Source organism: Podarcis filfolensis (assembly GCF_964270895.1).
Source record: "Podarcis filfolensis genome assembly, chromosome: 12".
In the NCBI taxonomy this organism is placed as follows: domain Eukaryota; kingdom Metazoa; phylum Chordata; class Lepidosauria; order Squamata; family Lacertidae; genus Podarcis; species Podarcis filfolensis.
In genome coordinates, this window is record NC_139614.1 from 33,100,416 (window position 1) to 33,117,348 (window position 16,933).

At 43.6% G+C, this 16,933-nt stretch overlaps 1 long non-coding RNA gene across 1 annotated transcript in view; it reads left to right on the plus strand.

Moving 5' to 3' along the window:
* LOC310745841 overlaps positions 1-16,933 on the plus strand; it is a 188,545-nt gene that overhangs the window by 165,090 nt on the left and 6,522 nt on the right. Inside the window, exon 2 of the long non-coding RNA XR_014540362.1 lies at positions 13,810-13,861. This is a non-coding gene — a long non-coding RNA (uncharacterized lncRNA). The remainder of the gene's footprint in view (positions 1-13,809; positions 13,862-16,933) is intronic.

A 16,933-nucleotide genomic window follows, 5' to 3' on the forward strand; every position in this document is an offset into this window, starting at 1 on the left:
TCTATTTACTCTTATGTTTAGAGAATGGCGTGTTGGTCCTATACAGAATGCAGAGAGGCACTCGTGATAGATGATAATGCTTTGTTTTAAACTATTTTAAATTATTCTAGGTTCAGGTAGGTAGCCGTGTTGGTCTGACGCAGTCTAAATAAATAAATAAATAAATAAATGTCCAGTAGCACTTAAAAAGGGTAAAGGACCCCTGACAGTTAAGTCCAGTCACGAACGACTCTGGGGTTGTGGCGCTCATCTCGCCTTATAGGCTGAGGGAGCCGGCATTTGTCCACAGACAGTTTTTCTGGGTCATGTGGCCAGCATGACTAAGCCACTTCTGGCGAAACCAGAGCAGCACATGGAAACGCCATTTACCTTCCCACCGGAGCGGTACCTATTTATCTACTTGCACTTTGACGTGCTTTCGTACTGCTAGATTGGCAGGAGCTGGGACCAAGCAACGGGAGCTCACCCTGTCATGGGGATTCGAACTGAACTGCCAACCTTCTGATCGGCAAGTCCTAGGCTCTGTGGTGTAGACCACAGTGACACCCGAATCCCTCCAGTAGCACCTTAGAGACCAACTAAGTTTGTTCTGGGTATAAGCTTCCATGTGCATGCTTATACCCAGAACAAACTTAGTTGGTCTCTAAGGTGCTACTGCACAAATTTTTATTTTATTTTTAATGATATGTGTTATATATTGCTGTAACCCATTCTGGGACTTTCTGATGAAAGGCGGGTAAAAATGAAAATGAAAATAAGATGAGCGGTTGCACCCCCCCCCCCCCGATGCTTGGCTTACATCACTTTACAGGTCCTGCAAAAGCATTTCCCAAGCAGATAAAGGAATAGAGTTGGAATCTGGATTTGTTGCAGAATTCCTGTGTGGTTGTTGTGTGGTCTGTTGACACTGGTAAGTAGCTCTTTAGAGAGGGGTGTGTGTGTGTGTGTGTGTGTGTGCGCGTGCGTGCGTGCTGCCTGTAAACAATGACAAGCCTTCCATCCAAAGTAGACTAAGGACACAATCTAAACTGTTCACACACACACACAAAACTAATTATCCCATCTAGTGACTCCCCTATGGGAATCATCCGAGTTCCTAAAATTGCCAGCTTTTAAAGCTTCTTTGCCTGGAACAACCTGGAAGCAATTCCTAGATGTCACAGCCAGCTATGCTAGTGGCTATTTACAATGGATTCCATAAATATATTAACTTTATATGACAGAGCAATCTCCAGAGCACAATATTAATTACTGATCTCCAGCACACCTTGCACTGAAGAAGGACTTGTATAATTCATTTGTGGAATTCACAGCCCCAGGATGCGAGGGCGGCCATGAGCACTGATGGCTTTAAAATGAGATTGGACAAAGGCACTGAGTAGAGATTGCTCCATGGCTATTAGCCATGATAGAGGACGCCACCGCCTTGTCTCCCCACCCCTCTTCTCCTCTCCCACTGCCCAAGAGAGGCTCATCTAGTGGGACAACAATAGCCTCCCAGCAGTTGAGTCCCTCCCACATACCAAGCAGAGAGGGCTGTGTGGCAGTGAGGTTGGGGCTGTGTGGTTGCGCTTGTGGATGGGAGAATTCCAATGGGAGTAGAAATCACTGATGTTTACTTATTCATCCTGTGCCAAGAGTGGAAATCAATCCAATGAATGTGATGGGTATTCACTGTTGTTTTTGCTTTCAGTCTGCAAACAATATTTAACTGATTTATGTTCGGTCCCATCTTTTGCATTGCATTTCTTTTGCACTGAAATGGGGGGGCTGGAATAGCATAATGACAGCAGAACTAATGTATTTTATGCAATTGGTTATGTAGTTTGCATAATTTTGCCACCCCAAACAGTGAAAGATGGTAGAAGATGAACTGCAATGTAAGGGAAACAGTGCTGCATGTGACAAACACAGCATACCCCTGCTAGTAGTTGTGCTGGTGGACTTCCTAGAAGCATCTGATTGATTTGATTTAGCCTGCTGTTCTCAGTGGCTTTTCTTAGAATCCATAATCAACAGCTCAATTGCCCCTATTATAATTTGAGACAATGATGAGGAGCCCTCAGGTTTACTTGGTAGTGGAGCACTTCAAGGGGTGGGTGGGTAAGCTGCCATTTTAATTGGCCATAATGGCCAACAATGTAGCATCACTCGGGGCATTGTGGGAAATTATAAAGTTGCTTTGTCAACCCAGCTGCTTAAACTGGTGAGCCTAGTGCAGGTGTCAAGTGATGGTGGGCCCCGTCAGGGACAAGGAGCACCTTCGAATGCCAGCCTGGCAAATGGATCTGCTCCCTTGTTCAGGACAATTAATTTAATGGTACTGGAAATCCAAGTTGCCATGAAGATAAACTGCTATCAAAAATATCTTCGAACCATTTGCTTCATTTTTGTGCTTCGGTGATCATCCTGCCATTTCAATTGGACTGTGTTTTTTTGTTTCAGTTTATATCCCACCTTTCTCCCACCGTGAAAATCAAGGTGACATACCTGGGAGTCCCAGATAGTTTTTCATAAGGATGCTGATGAGACTCAGATCTGCATCGTTTCAGCATCATTTCAGCTCAGGGCTTGGCATGGAAGCTGCCTTACATCAAGTCAGACTATTAGCCCTTAACTCAGTATTGTATATGCCAGTGTTTCCCAAACTTGGGTCTCCAGCTGCTTTTGGACTACATTTCCTATCATCCCTGACCACTAGCCTTTCTAGCTGGGGATGATGGGAGTTGTAGTCCAAAAACAGCTGAAAATCCAAGTTTGGGAAACACTGATCTATGCTATGGACAGGGAACCTGTGGCTCTCCAGATGTTGTCACACTCCAACTCCCATCATTGCCAGCCACCATAGCCAATGGTCAGAGATGATGGGTATTGTAGTCCAACAGCATCTGAAGGCCATAGGGTCCTTATACCTGCTGTACTCGAACAGGCACTGATTTTGCAGGGTTTCGTTCAGGACTCTTGCCCTGTCTTGTTTAAGATCTTGGAGTCTATTTCTCCTTTCTCTCAAGACTACAAGACTAAGTTTCCTATCAATGCAACCAGCTTCTTTGGTACTGGGTCTAAGCCTGTTCAGCATATCTTTGTAAACACTGTCAGGTGTTGGCCAATCACATCAATCCTGGCAACATAACATAATGCCATGAGGCGGCCCGGCAAAAATTAGCTTTCAAAAACTGAGAATTGCACATGTGGGAGTCATTGAAAAATTGATGCCTGATTTGGTAAAGGGCAAAACCTAACCAAGTTACTGTGAGTGGTTTTGACAGTCTTGATTTCTTTTAATCCCAATCCATACAATCTACATGTTCCCTATGGAATTGTCACACACCAGAAGTAAGGGAAATGTTGCTATAATTGGGATTAGCTGCAGAGAGCTGTCACAAGCCTTTAGTGGGCCTTGCCTGTATTTAAAAGTATGATTGCTGCAACATATCTGCCTGCTATGGCATTAGTCTAAATGAATTTAAACATAGCTTTATCGCTCTGCAGAGAAAAGTGACATAAGCCTATTTAGCTGTGTATACAATAGATAAAACGAGCCATCTCTAGAGGTTTCTGTTCTGGGAGAAGCAATTATATACGGTGGAAAACCCTAGAGAGAAGCTGCTGTTTGTTTGGAGGACAGGCTTGGGGGATTGTTGCTGCCACTGAAGTTAGCTTGTCACACTGTATTGATTAAGGGAAGATTATTTTCGCCCTTGATGCCATGCCAGCTTTTGATTTCAGGAAATGCTTTCTGGATGGCAAGCAATATCTACAAAAGCCAACAATTGTTTGCTGCTGCTTTTGCAAGGTTTGCAGGAGAAAATGAAATATGCCCTCTCTGCGCTCACGTCATTATTAATACCTGTGCTTCGGTAAGGCCATTCGTAATCAGAATGAAGGTTAAGATTTAAAAATTAATTTCAGAGCCTTGAGGAGGACTGTGAGTAGAGGAAGGAGACAGGCAACAGGGGAGAGAAGGAAGGAACATTACTGATGTCTGTGGGGCCAGTTTGAACATTGCACAGCTGCACTAGGGATGCTTAAATCTGTCAATTCCAGTTTCTATTGGTTTTTTATTTTTCCAATCTTAAATTCACTTCTCCACATTTCCACATTAGTTTGCAGATTATTATTATATTTAATCATGGGAATTCACCAGTAGTTTAATGGTAACATTTTCCCTTAATATACACATATTTGCAAAACAATCTTCCCTAGTGTGATGCAGGTTTGTCTGTTATTTTCACTAACTTATGCATTTATAAGGTAAAGGTAAAGGGACCCCTGACCATTAGGTCCAGTCATGGCCGACTCTGGGGTTGCATCGCTCATCTCGCTTTATTGGCCGAGGGAGCCGGCGTACAGCTTCCGGGTCATGTGGCCAGCATGACTAAGCCGCTTCTGGCGAACCAAAGCAGTGCATGGAAACACTGTTTACCTTCCCGCCGGAGTGGTACCTATTTATCTACTTGCACTTCGACGTGCTTTCGAACTGCTAGGTTGGCAGGAGCAGGGACCGAGCAACAGGAGCTCACCCCGTTGCAGGGATTTGAACCGCCGACCTTCTGATCGGCAAGTCCTAGGCTCTGTTGTTTAACCCACAGCTCCCATTTATATGCATTTATATGCACACTTTATTCCAGTATATGCATTTTTATACACATTGCTTGGCTGGAGAACTGCATTTCAAAATTGGGAGATGTGGCAATTTTCAAAAGATGGCTGTGTGTTGGTTGGTTCATAGATTGTTTCTGAAATTGTGAACTAGTATACTCTCATCAGGAGCTGTAGGGACCACCCACTTCTCTCCAGGTCCAATCAGAAGCAATTCCCATTGAGTTCAGTGAAGTCTATGTCCAGATAAGGATAGGACAGGATTGTGGCCTGACCTGTTTCTGTATGATTCTTTGTCCCCCTCCCACCCCAAACTTTGTTACATTTCCGCTTTACGTTTTTGGGTGTGCATATCAAAGACCATGGGTTGTGTCCATACTTTACATTTGAAATGTAGTCTCTGGCTGCTTAATTTTTAACCAGCTAAGGAAGAGGGAAAGCAACAACATGTCTACCAGTTGTGGTTTTTAGGGGAGGATCAAGTCTACCCACTTCAACTATCAAGGCCCATAGATATGGCCTAAGTGGCCCACTTGTATCTATATCTGGTTGATCCACCAAGAACCACATTATTAAGTTGCATTTATAGATTGTGTATTTTGTAATCCATCCTGGAACCATTTGCAGAAGGGTGGTCTATGAGCACAAGCAAAAAAAAAGTTCTGGTCCCATAGCACAAAGCAGCCAGATTCACATTATATGCTTCTGCGGATATGGTTTTTTTAAAATGCAGTTAATTTTTGCTCAGGCAGTGTGTTCACATCCTGAAAGGAGACCTGTCTCTAACTGTACCTGAGCATTGCATAAAGGCACAAACCGTCCTTGTTTTCCTTTTGGCTTCCTCTCTTGTGTATTGACTAATTTAGAGACGCACCACTTTGATGGCATTCGGAGGAAAGGAAATGCAGTCAGCAGCTCGGCTCAGAACTTTGGAGATCCCCAACGTAGCCTAGCCCAGACTGTCCTCATTAACTTTTCAAAGACTCCAGATTTGGTAGAATCCGTGCAGCCAGCTGTAAATTATGCATGGGGAATCGGTGGCTCCTGCCCACATAGCACAGAGAGGCTGCAATGCTTTGCAATAACTTTGTGCTAACCTGTTGCTGACCAGTCGCTTAGATGCTGCTATGGCAGCACACCCACACCCTCAAACATCAGAGGTTTTTCAAACACAACAATTATTTTGTATTCCGTTTCTTGACTTAGAAAAACAACAACACACTATCTTTCTTTTTAATAGGGTTGCTGGATGAGCACTAATGGTTTTTGCTTATTATGCTGCATTAGGACTTCATAGCCTATGATGCAGTGAGAAGAAAATGCTGCCGTGTCTTCATAGTTAATCCACCCTTACGGCCAATACCATGCCACATTATGCCCACAAATGAAACCGCATGCATGGAGACACCTGAAGCCTTTAACTGAAGTGAGAAATAACTAATATTGAAGGCGTAACAGTATAAAGAGGAGCTACCTGAAATTCTAATATGTGGATAATTTTTCCATTGCTTGGGGAACAGAACTGGGACTAAATTCCATTGACACTTTGTGGGCTGGAGAGGAATATGGAATAATCAGCTGTCTTTAGCATCCTAAGGACTATCTCAGCAATCCTTCCTGCTCCAGCAGTGATGGAATGTTGCACCATAAAAAGAGAGAAATAAAAGGATTTTTCTGGCTTTTAAAAAGCCAAGTAGGGAAGAGTTGGACGGTCTACTTGTCTAATATAGGAGATCAATTCTGCAGGAACAACTGCTAATGTATGAGCATAGGCCTGGGCTGCCCAAGGCAAAACTCCCCTGCCTCTTTATTACTCTTCCCCTAGCTAGGGACTATAAAACTAAGTATTCTCCAGTCTGCACTAGATTCTTGAGTGCATCTCTGTCTCCCACCCCACCTCCAAATTCTCCCCAGGGAAATTATTCCACAGTCCATTATGCCTCACTGCTGGGACATAGTTTTTAATATATATTCAACCCATTCTCTTCCCTTCCTTTTAAATCTAGTACATTTAGTTATATGTTTCAGAGCTAGAGATTTCATTTAAAGGAAACTGGTGGGTTTATTTTATTTTATTTATTAGCAGAAGGGAGAATTTATACTATGAAGTGCAGACTCAAACACCTCTATTTCACCACCCAACTGCTGAGTGAAACTACTTAGATGCACAGTACTATCGACTTCTTTAAAAAACCAAAAAAAGTATCATGTATAGATGACAGGGTATACAGCATTTTATTTGTTTATTTAATGTGTATACTGCCCTTCATCTGTAGACCTCAGGGCAGTTGACAACATAAAAATACAATATATAAGCACAAAATACATAATAAAAACAAACACAAGAACAAACCAAACCAATAGCGCCCCCTCCCCACCACCACCTCCCACAGACTCATTTAGGACTCATACAGGAGATTACTCAGCCAAAGGCCTGGTTGAAGAGGAATGTTTTTACTTGGTGCCTAAAGGCCTATAATGAAAGTGTCAGATGAAGCTCCCTGGGAAGAGCATTCCACAAACGGGGGGCCACTGCAGAAAAGGCCTGTTCTCATGTTGCCACCCTCCGGGCCTCTTGTGGAAGAGGTACATGAAAAAGGGCCTCAGAGGATGATCTCAAAGTCTGGGTCAATTCATATGGAGAGAGGTGAGGGAGACATATGTAAAAATAATAATGTATGTAGTGTTTGATTTCAAATGCTGTGGTTTTAAAATGCTGTGACTTGAATGGTGTTTATCCATAGCCTTTAGTTATCTAGGTTTCACTTACCTTACTGAAGCTGTCTTTGATATGTACTAGACAGGTTTTTTTTTAAAAAAAAATGAATATCAAAGGGATAGTATGTTCTTCTGGAGAACTTTGAGAGTAAGCCCATGGCAAGAATTTTAGTCCTGCTTGAAACCTGGCTAATGGTAAGCAAGCTTCAATAATAACACCAACAAAACTGTGGTAATAAGCATGTAACAAGTACAGAAACACTGATTAATGGCCACACTTCTCTTCTTGAGATGTAGATTTATTCCCAAGCAAAGCAGGGAGGGGCCTCCTGATGTTGTGGGACCCCCCAGCCCCAGGCAGCATAGCCAGTGACAAGGGCTGATGGGAGTTGTAGTCCAAGAATATCTGGAATTTCACAGGTTCAAGTCACCTCTGCATTAAAGGATAAACGGATTATAATGCTGCAGACATTTCTCATTTGCATTGCATCTCCTTTCCTGGCAATGTTTATATGCAGTTTGCTTACTCATCAGTATCAGGTTTCACGCACTACATTTCCAAATATCAAGTCTGTTTCTAAGCCTTAGCCGGCAAATTTCTTACTGAGAGGCAGCAGGTTTGCAGCTGATTTCTTACGCGTGTTCTTCACACGAGAACCCAGATGGCACAACAATGTCACAATAAGAGGGTGCAGCAGAATTTCATACCCAACTGTGTATTTTTACACATAGGGGAGAGGCTGTAGTTTAGTTGGTGTTCAGCTCACATGCAATGCATCCCAAAGGTCCTGGGGACAAAGCAGCTGGAGGAGGAGAGAAGGAATGGTGAGTGGAGGGGCATAGGAGCTAACTTCCAGGGGCTTGACCCGGGGTGGAGCTGCAAGCGATCTCAGCATTGGAGAGGGATGTGTGCTGCATTTTGGCCTTGCACAAGGCACCACTGAAATGTGGGTAGCCTGAGGGCATCTTAAACATGGGTAGCTCCATCTGCTTTGGTGCCTGCCCATCAAAAGTAAGTCAAGAGTTAAGAGACCAAGGCAATGCCAGCATCCAGCACCCTTCTTGGTTATGAGATTTATGAGGTGATTTGGGCCCTGGGTGAGTGAGAGGCAGCATGGCTACACAAAGTCCCAGGTGAGAGCCAAGAGACCAAGAGCGGAAGTGTATCGGAAGGAGAAGGCAGTGATATTGCTCTACGTGTGTTAGCAATTTCTCTTAAAGTAACACTTGTATATTTGTGCATTTTGTAATGTTTGTTATTCTTTAAGTTGTCCATTGTTGGTTTAGTTTTTTGTGCACCACTTAGAGGAGATATATATAGTCTAAAAATAAGCAAATCCCTTGCTTCTCCAGGTTAGGGCTGGGAAAGAGTCATGACTCTTGCACTACAGGGGGTTGGACTAGATGGCCCTTGGGATCCCTTCCAACTCCACAATTCTATGAAGCTGTCGGTGAAGGCAGTACTGACCTAGTTGGTTGAACAGTTTGAATTTGTCCGTATAACCCCAAAAAGAAGTGGTATATTTCTCAAATTGCACCGAAGCACATTTCCACCCAATATAAACATGTCCCTATTGTTGTGATGTCTCCAGGCTTTAGCTTCATTTTTTCCTCCCCTAAATATATAGCCAAAAGGGTGCTGTGGTTTTGTTTTTTTTATCTTGGGGTAAGGAGGTGTGGATATGGAGCTACTTAGGGGAAGGGGCATAGCTCATTGGTTCAGCACATGCATGACATGCAAATCCAGATAGTGCTACACAGAACCCAGAAAACTGACTGCCAGACATTGTAAACCAGACTTCCCCAGCCTGATGGCCTCCAGATATTTTGGACTGCCATCATCCCCGACCACTGACCTTGCTGGCTGGGGAACTGATAGGAGCTGTAATCCAAACAAGACAGGAGAAGGCAGGTGTAGAAATGCTGAGCTGGGTGGACCATGGCATAAAGTAGCTTCTGATATTTGTATATAGCTCCAATGACATTTTCCTAGGAGACATCTGGCAAAGCCCAAATGAGTTATAGGGATGCTGAAAGGCTAGATAATTTAAGACAAAGGAGCATCTGGTTTTATTTGGGGAGGACAATCTGTTTACCAACGGACTTTCGAGAACACTAGAACAGATGTGTGATAACATTCAGGAGGGTGGATGCAAAAGAAAGTAAGAAAGAAAGAAAGAAGAAAAAGGGATGAGGTTAAGAAACAGAAAGAGGACGTGGCGTAAGAGAGTGACAAGGCAGTACAGATAGGCAGAAATAGGAACTACAGTTCTATTCAATATTTAAGGAAAACAGCATGAGATGAGTCAGCCTGAACTGCTAAGGGCTAAAGTCTTCCAGCATTAGTCCACCTGAACCCTTTTTCTTTGCTCCAGTAAGTTTCCTGTTCCACCAATCTGTGTTTCAAAGAGTCATTGTTCAGAGATTCAAATCCTCAAGTGTCCATCCATTCCATCTGCCTTTTTTTTCAAGTGGAAGAATCAATGAGGGAGCTGGTCTCTTCTCCACTGAAGCAAATACAAGGGAGAGCCCATCAAGGCAAGACCTCTCTGGTGCGTGCAAGCTCAGAATGAAAACCTTTAAAGGAGACTTGTCTCTAAGACGGCAAATGTATGTCATTCCTCTCCCAAGACACCCATCCATTAAACCTGACAGTATTTGCAATGGTTGGCGATTTAGAGACCGTTGATATGAAACTATGAGAAGTGCTATGGGCACTATTTGTATGATTTCTGAGCTTTTGGAAGAACAAATCATAATAATATTCCAGTAGCACCCTCAAGTAGCATTTCGATGACCTCTTGGCACGAGAGGATTTGTATATCTATTAAAGTACAGCATGGTTTAGCTGCCATAAATACTGAGAAACCTTGACAATGAAGCTGTCTCTCAAACTGCTAATTTAGAAGGATTCTTGGCAGAGAACTGTCTTTCAACTGTTTTGCAGAGAAGCCTCCATTCATAGGCTAGAGTTAAAAATGGATTTTTCAGTTAACCCCTTAGACTTTATCACAATCCAGAACAAAGCATCCAGCTTTGGTTTTTCTTCCTTTCATCACTTTCATCCTCTTCCTTTGATGTCTTCTCCCACTGTTAATACTTAGGGCCATTTCAGCCATCACAGTAAACCATGGTTCATCATGACAGGAGTGAGCCACAGGAAACCTTGGACATGCACGCTCCCTCTTCCTCTCTCATTTCACAGGGAAGGGCTGTAGTTCAGGGGTAGAGCATTTGTCTTGTACACAGGAAGTCCCAGGTTCAATCCCCAGCAGGCTCAGATAGGACTGAGAAAGGACTTCCTTTTCTGATACTGCAGAGCTGCTGCCAATGAGTTGGACAGTTCATTGGTCTGAATTGATACAAAGCAACTTCCTATGTTCCTTCTGTCTAGCAAGACTTCAAAGAAAAGATTAGAAGCTAATGCTTTCATTGTAAATTAACTGTAGTTAAGCAACCCTAAAATGATGACCATCAGCCTGAATTGCCAGGAGGAGCACCAGTGAAGTCGTACTCCCTGGTTCGGATTTCAGTACAGCTCCCTGAAAACAGATGGAAACGTGAAAGTGGAGGCCATATTCATTCTGCCCTACGTAATACGAACATAGAATGTTTAACTTTTAAGGGCCTTCCTGTTATGTATATCACAATTGCTTTGTAGTTAGGAGATGTGGGAATTTGAGCCCTCATCTCCCATGCTCACATCTAGCACTTTCTCAGCTAGGCTACTCCCCCTCTTCGTACCTCAACACTTTATGGCAAGAATGCTAGATTAAAAACCTCCTGGACTATGTGCAAAGACTTGTAGTTTATAGACATGGTCTATCTAATCATGCAAGTCCTATTGACCTTAATGTGCATTGTGTCTCTAAAACTTTTAACTTTGGGAAATGACCCCCTTGCAAGTACCAAATGAGTATGTTTATCCTCCTTTTAAATCCAAATGAGCAACATGGAAAGGAAAGAGCAGAATGCTTGATGATCCCACTTGTTAGTGACTGAACAGGTGGGGAAAAGTACTTTGAAAAGCCTGGTTCTGTTTATAGTCATTGTTTTCTCTTACTAGTATGGGTGTTGAAAGAAAAGGAAATAGGCTAAAAGGACATTTAAAACAGGACAAGGTGGGGTTTTTTTTAAAAAGAGCTCTGAAATAATAGTTTGATGCTAACATTAGAGTGCATTAGAGTGTATTAAGAATTATATCACAGCCGTTTCCCCTATTGAGGATAGTGGAAAGGGCAAATTGATAAGACAAAAAGCAACCTCAAACAACAAAATTATAGACAAAATAGAAAGAAAACCAAGTTGCTTATATTTCCAGTTGCAAGCTGGATTTTATGTTGTTAGAAATGGAATGAAGTTGCCATGAAAATAAAACGACCCCCTATCCTATATACTTCTGTGCAGAAGTAAGTCCTAATGAGTTATCCTAGAATACTGACTTGCAATCATTTTTCTGGTGGTGGTTTTGAGATTTTCTTCTCTTGCAATATGGAGATTCTCTCACTAAGCTGAGGCATCTGGCACTAGGCTGAGGCATTGCCCTACCTTAAACTGTGTTCTCTATTATGGTTTCACATCATGGACCGGGTATGTGGAATGATACAGGGAAAGATGGATGGGCTTGTCTTGCAGATGAAGGCAACGGTGATCTTGATGGCCAAGGCCCTTTAAAAAAAACCCTGATAAGCTTCTTTAGCGCCATACTAAATCCTGTCATGTTCAGTAGCAGTGCAGAACTGCCCTTGTGCAGGTAGCATCACTGTGGCTTACCTAGATGGAGATGGGGCAGGTTGGGGCACCAGGTCAGGACCAGACAGTTGCACAGGTGGTGCCATGGAACTCCTGCCAGTGCAGGTATCGTAGCCAGTCACTGCCACCAAATCTGCTAATTTCAGTTTCTCTCTTTTCAAATCTTAAATTCATTTATCCACACTCCTGTATCAGTTTGCATTTTTTAAAGTCCTCATGACAATCCATCAGCTCTCTATTGCAAATGTTTCTTAATGTACACCTTTGCAATCCTGCCTAGTATACCCAGTTTTGCAAAACAATTTCCCCTGAAACAATGCATTATTGTACGTTATTGTCACATTTTCCCCTGCATTTTAATGGAATAGCTTACCCCAATATATATCAAAAGGACAGTGGAGTTTAGGTTCTCATACTTTTTTAGAAAGTACAAAAAGGATAGGTTTGCCTTTAAATGTGAAGTGAACTTCTCCCCTTTGTTTAATGCCCCCCCCCCCAGCGGGTTCAGGAGGGCAGTTCTGCATTGCCACATATGCTGCTACTGATTTGTGTTGTGTGGTGACTTACAAAATGGACAGACTTTCATGAATAATATAGCCTGGCTTTAAGCTGAGACTCCTCAAGTACCATCTCACTTGCATAACCGGTTTCCTTGGATGTGAAAATGCAGCCTGAGCTGATTCCCTGACATGTGTTCCTGTGCAGCTTATTCCTTAGTTAATATACCAATACACCAGTAACTCCTGTGCCTTTAGAGCTGCTGGAGAGGAGTATGATTCAAAGCAATGAGACAAGCAGCCAGATGTGACAGTTACATTTGGCAATTCTGTCCTGCTTACTCATAGATCAAGAAGGAAAGTGAAGGGAGAGTTAGAGAAATTTGGTTTTCCCCATGAATAATTTCTATCTAGGTAGTCATTGTTTATATAAGCTAGACATTCTTCCACGACAAATCTCAGAGCAGTGCAAGTTATATAAACCAAATCTGCCGCAGCGTTCAGAAGAATGCTGGGTTCTCCTTTCCTGACACCATCAAGCATGTATTTCTGTATCATGTGGTCAGATCCATATTCCCCACATAGATCCAGCATATGGCTCTGTACATTTTAGAAAATCTTGGTGCCATTGGAGTTCATCACTTGGTGCATCTTTCAGGAGACCCAGTTATGTTTGGCTCTGGTACTTCTCTGTATAGTGATGGTGAAAGTCACAGAGGAAGGAATACAGCATTGTGTTGTTACAAATGTTCTGAGAGTTTCACAGGGCAAGCAGAAATGTATGCGCTATCTCCCATTCACTCCCCACTGCATGCTGCTCTTATAGGACTCCTGACCCCCCTCCAGCCAAGGGAGGGGGGGCTAGGAGAAGGGAGGGAAGCCTCATACAGGCATGGCCAAACTTGGCCCTCCAGCTGTTTTGGGACTACAACTCCCATCATCCCTAGCTAACAGGACCAGTGGTCAGGGATGATGGGAACTGTAGTCCGAAAACAGCTAGAGGGCCAAGTTTGGCCATGCCTGACTAGTAGCAATCATTGTGTGGGCTTCTGCTAGCAGGACCAGTTAGTGTTTGCTTGTTTGTTTGTTTGATAAAAAGCAAAGTGGCTATAAGCCTGATCTTTATTACAAAATAAAGACGGTTGGCAACAGGGTCCCCCCTCACGTAACAAACAGGCAATGGAGGAGAACCCAGAACAAAAGAAGATTCTTACATTTATACCTTTTAATTTCCATACAGAACAATGAAAACAAGAGACGTCAGATGAGGCGTGGCATGAGGGATTAAATAGGTAAGTGGTAAGTCAGAAGAGGCAAATGCTTGTTAATTGTGGTTTGTCGACACTTGGTTCATGTTATTATTTGACAGGCGGTGTACACAAAGGTGGAGTAAGCAGGGGCAGAGCAAGGTGGGTGCAGGCCGCCCCGCGTGCCATCACGGGGGGGGGGGTGACAAAGCGCCTGGTGGGAAGCACAGCCTGTCCCCTGGAGGTCCTGGGATCACAGCCACCGGAGCTGGGAGCAACCCAGGGGCGCCCGCAGGCAGGTGTCAGAGCTGGAGGAGCCCTCCTCCCCCCCAAAAAACAACACTCCTGGTGTGGACCAGCGCCACAGGCCCCCCTCCCCCCCGCCCCACTGCTGCCCCAAATCACAGCTGACTTCATGTCAGCATCCCCAAGCCCTCACTCCCAGTAGCATAGTAAGGTCAGATGGTACGATCCAAAGCAACAACAGGGAATGCAAGAGAATGGGCCGCCCGGGGGTGGGGGAGAGAGAAGCCAACCCACACCAAAGGTGCCACCCCAGGGAGGAAAGCGGGCGGCCCCCCAGGCTCCAGCCCCCGCCCGCTTCGCCTTGCCCAGTTTATGGAGAGCCGGCCAGCTGCGAGCGCCCCTGGATCGCCCCCTAGCCCTATTGTCAAAAGCCAGGGACTAAGAACTGAAACTTTCCCAAGCCAGGCAGGATGTTGCTCAGGCAATGTCTCTGCCAAAACAGGAAGTGTTTCATAGTCCCCAGGGCCAGATTTAGGTTTGATGAGGCCCTAAGCTACTGAAGGTAATGGGGCCCTTTATATGTCCTGCTGTCCTTTGTCAACAAAAAATTGTTCGTGGTTTTTTGTGTTGAATATATGCAATATGGTAATTTATGGACCTAATAGGTATCTAAAGCCATTTGCACATAACAAAATATGTATGTTATCAAAGTAATTGTTGAACTGAAATACAGTTAAGAAGTATATTAATAGTGAAATACAATGAAGAAGAAGTATATTAATAGTGAAATAATTATTAAGCTCTACTGTATGTAGGTTCTATTTTGTTTCTTATGTTGTACTTTGGAAATGTACATCCAGGTTTTTTTCCTTTACATTTTTTTGGGGCCCCCAAGAGGGTTGGTCCCTAAGCTATAGCTTGCTTAGCTTATGCTTAAATCCGGCACTGATAGTCCTTCTTATGCAGGAGTGCCCCGTGGCAGAGTCAGTCCAGAGCTTTAGAATACTTCCGTGCTGGGGAAGATATTCCAAACAGTTGTTCTGACAGTTCATCCTATATAGTATCAGCACACAGATCACGAGTTAAATGGCTTATGACAGTAGCCACTTGGTTTATTCAGAAATGCAAGAACAAATGGAGATGGGAGATGTCAATTTTTGCAGTAGTTCCAGGTGTTGTTGCCATATGAGTTCTGCACAAGGAGTGCCATCAAACAGAGCCTTTAAAAAAATGCCCAGCTGTTTTTCAAAATTACAGAAGTCAGATCCAGTAGGGTGATTCCAGCTCGATAGAAAAAGGAAGTCTTTTCAACTACATTGCTTCTTCAGAATTTAGCTCTCAAAAGGCTTTCAGAATAACACCAAATGCAGCAAGGTGCAGCAATTTTACATAGGTGAATTTAGGCATTCATAATACCCTTAATTTCAGTGGACTTCAGCATGCCTTTCTTAGCACAGGATGAGTCTGGAAACCACAATATTCCAGTGAATGGTTTGACAACTTTAGGGCATAACTGTAGTTGATTTTATTTGAGGGAAATAGACTCAGTTGGCATTCAGTGAATTGGTTTGCCCATACTTATTTCCTTATGGACATCATTGATTCACACTTATCACTTACTATGTATGGAACTGTTTTCATTAATAAAAAATTAATAAGCAAATATAATTTATTATATTGCAAATGGCAAATGCATTTGCTCTGAAAGGTTTAGAGGTTTTGGGGAATGAAATATTGATTTAACATGTCATCTAGTTTTAGATGTGCACACAGAAATGGAGGCACAGATAAACTGAAGGACTGCCAGACACTGCATCTTGGTCTCTGATCTGAGGGGTTTACATCTTAGTCATAGTATCGTTATGGTGTGATTTGTCAGATGGTAGGGTGTGCAAGGCAGACGCAATCCCAGTGTTTGTTCATAAGCAGCTAAAAGTAGTTTTAAGACACAGAGGTGTAAATTACAGTGGTACCTCAGGTTACAAATACTTTGGGTTACAGATTCCACTATCCCAGGAGTAGTAACTCGGGTTAAGAACTTTTACCCCAGGATGAGAACAGAAATTGCATGGTGGCAGTGGGAGGCCCCATTAGCTAAAGTGGTACCTCAGGTTAAGAACAGTTTCAGGTTAAGAACGGACTCTGGAATGAATTACGTTCGTAACATGAGGTACCGCTGTACCCCCTCCCCACTAGGCAACCTTATCCTCAGCCCCTACTGGATTGTTTAGGACCTAAAGAAACTAGCAGTGGCTGAGGATAAAGTAATGATGGAAGACGCAGCCTCTGATCTGGAAAGGTTTTGCAAAAGCACTCAAGGTGGATATGTACCAAGGCCTGTGAAGGCTGTGGCTGCAGAGGGAATGTGGTCTATGGAGAGTTCCAAGGCTCAGATAGAAAGGCCTGGAAGGCCACATCCTGCTATCAGGCCTGAAGTTCCCCACTTGTGCTTTAAAACTGAACTTATTGGGTGCAATCAGGTGCCAAAGAGCAAGCACAAAAGTCTTTGCAGGATTGGGTCTCCTAAACTTTCAAGCGTACCATCCAAGTGTTCCAGGGACAGTCCCAGAATTACGAAAGCCATCCCAGCTTCTGATTTGACCTCTTTTTCCCCTGCCGGTGCTGCTGCATCTGAGCTCAGAGAGGATGATGAGCCAGTGCTTGTTCTGAGCAGCGATGGCGCATCCCATTGCCCCTCCATGGCCACTGCTGCCGGCCTCCTCCCTCGGGCAGCTCATAGTGGCAAGGAGTGGGAGAGGCTGCTCCCACCAAGGTTTGCCCCACGTGTTGCGCTGGCTCTGAGGGGCAGGCATAAAGTGGGGTAGCAAAGCGGAGGGCAAGGAGTCTTGATGTTTTTTAAAACTGCTTTGT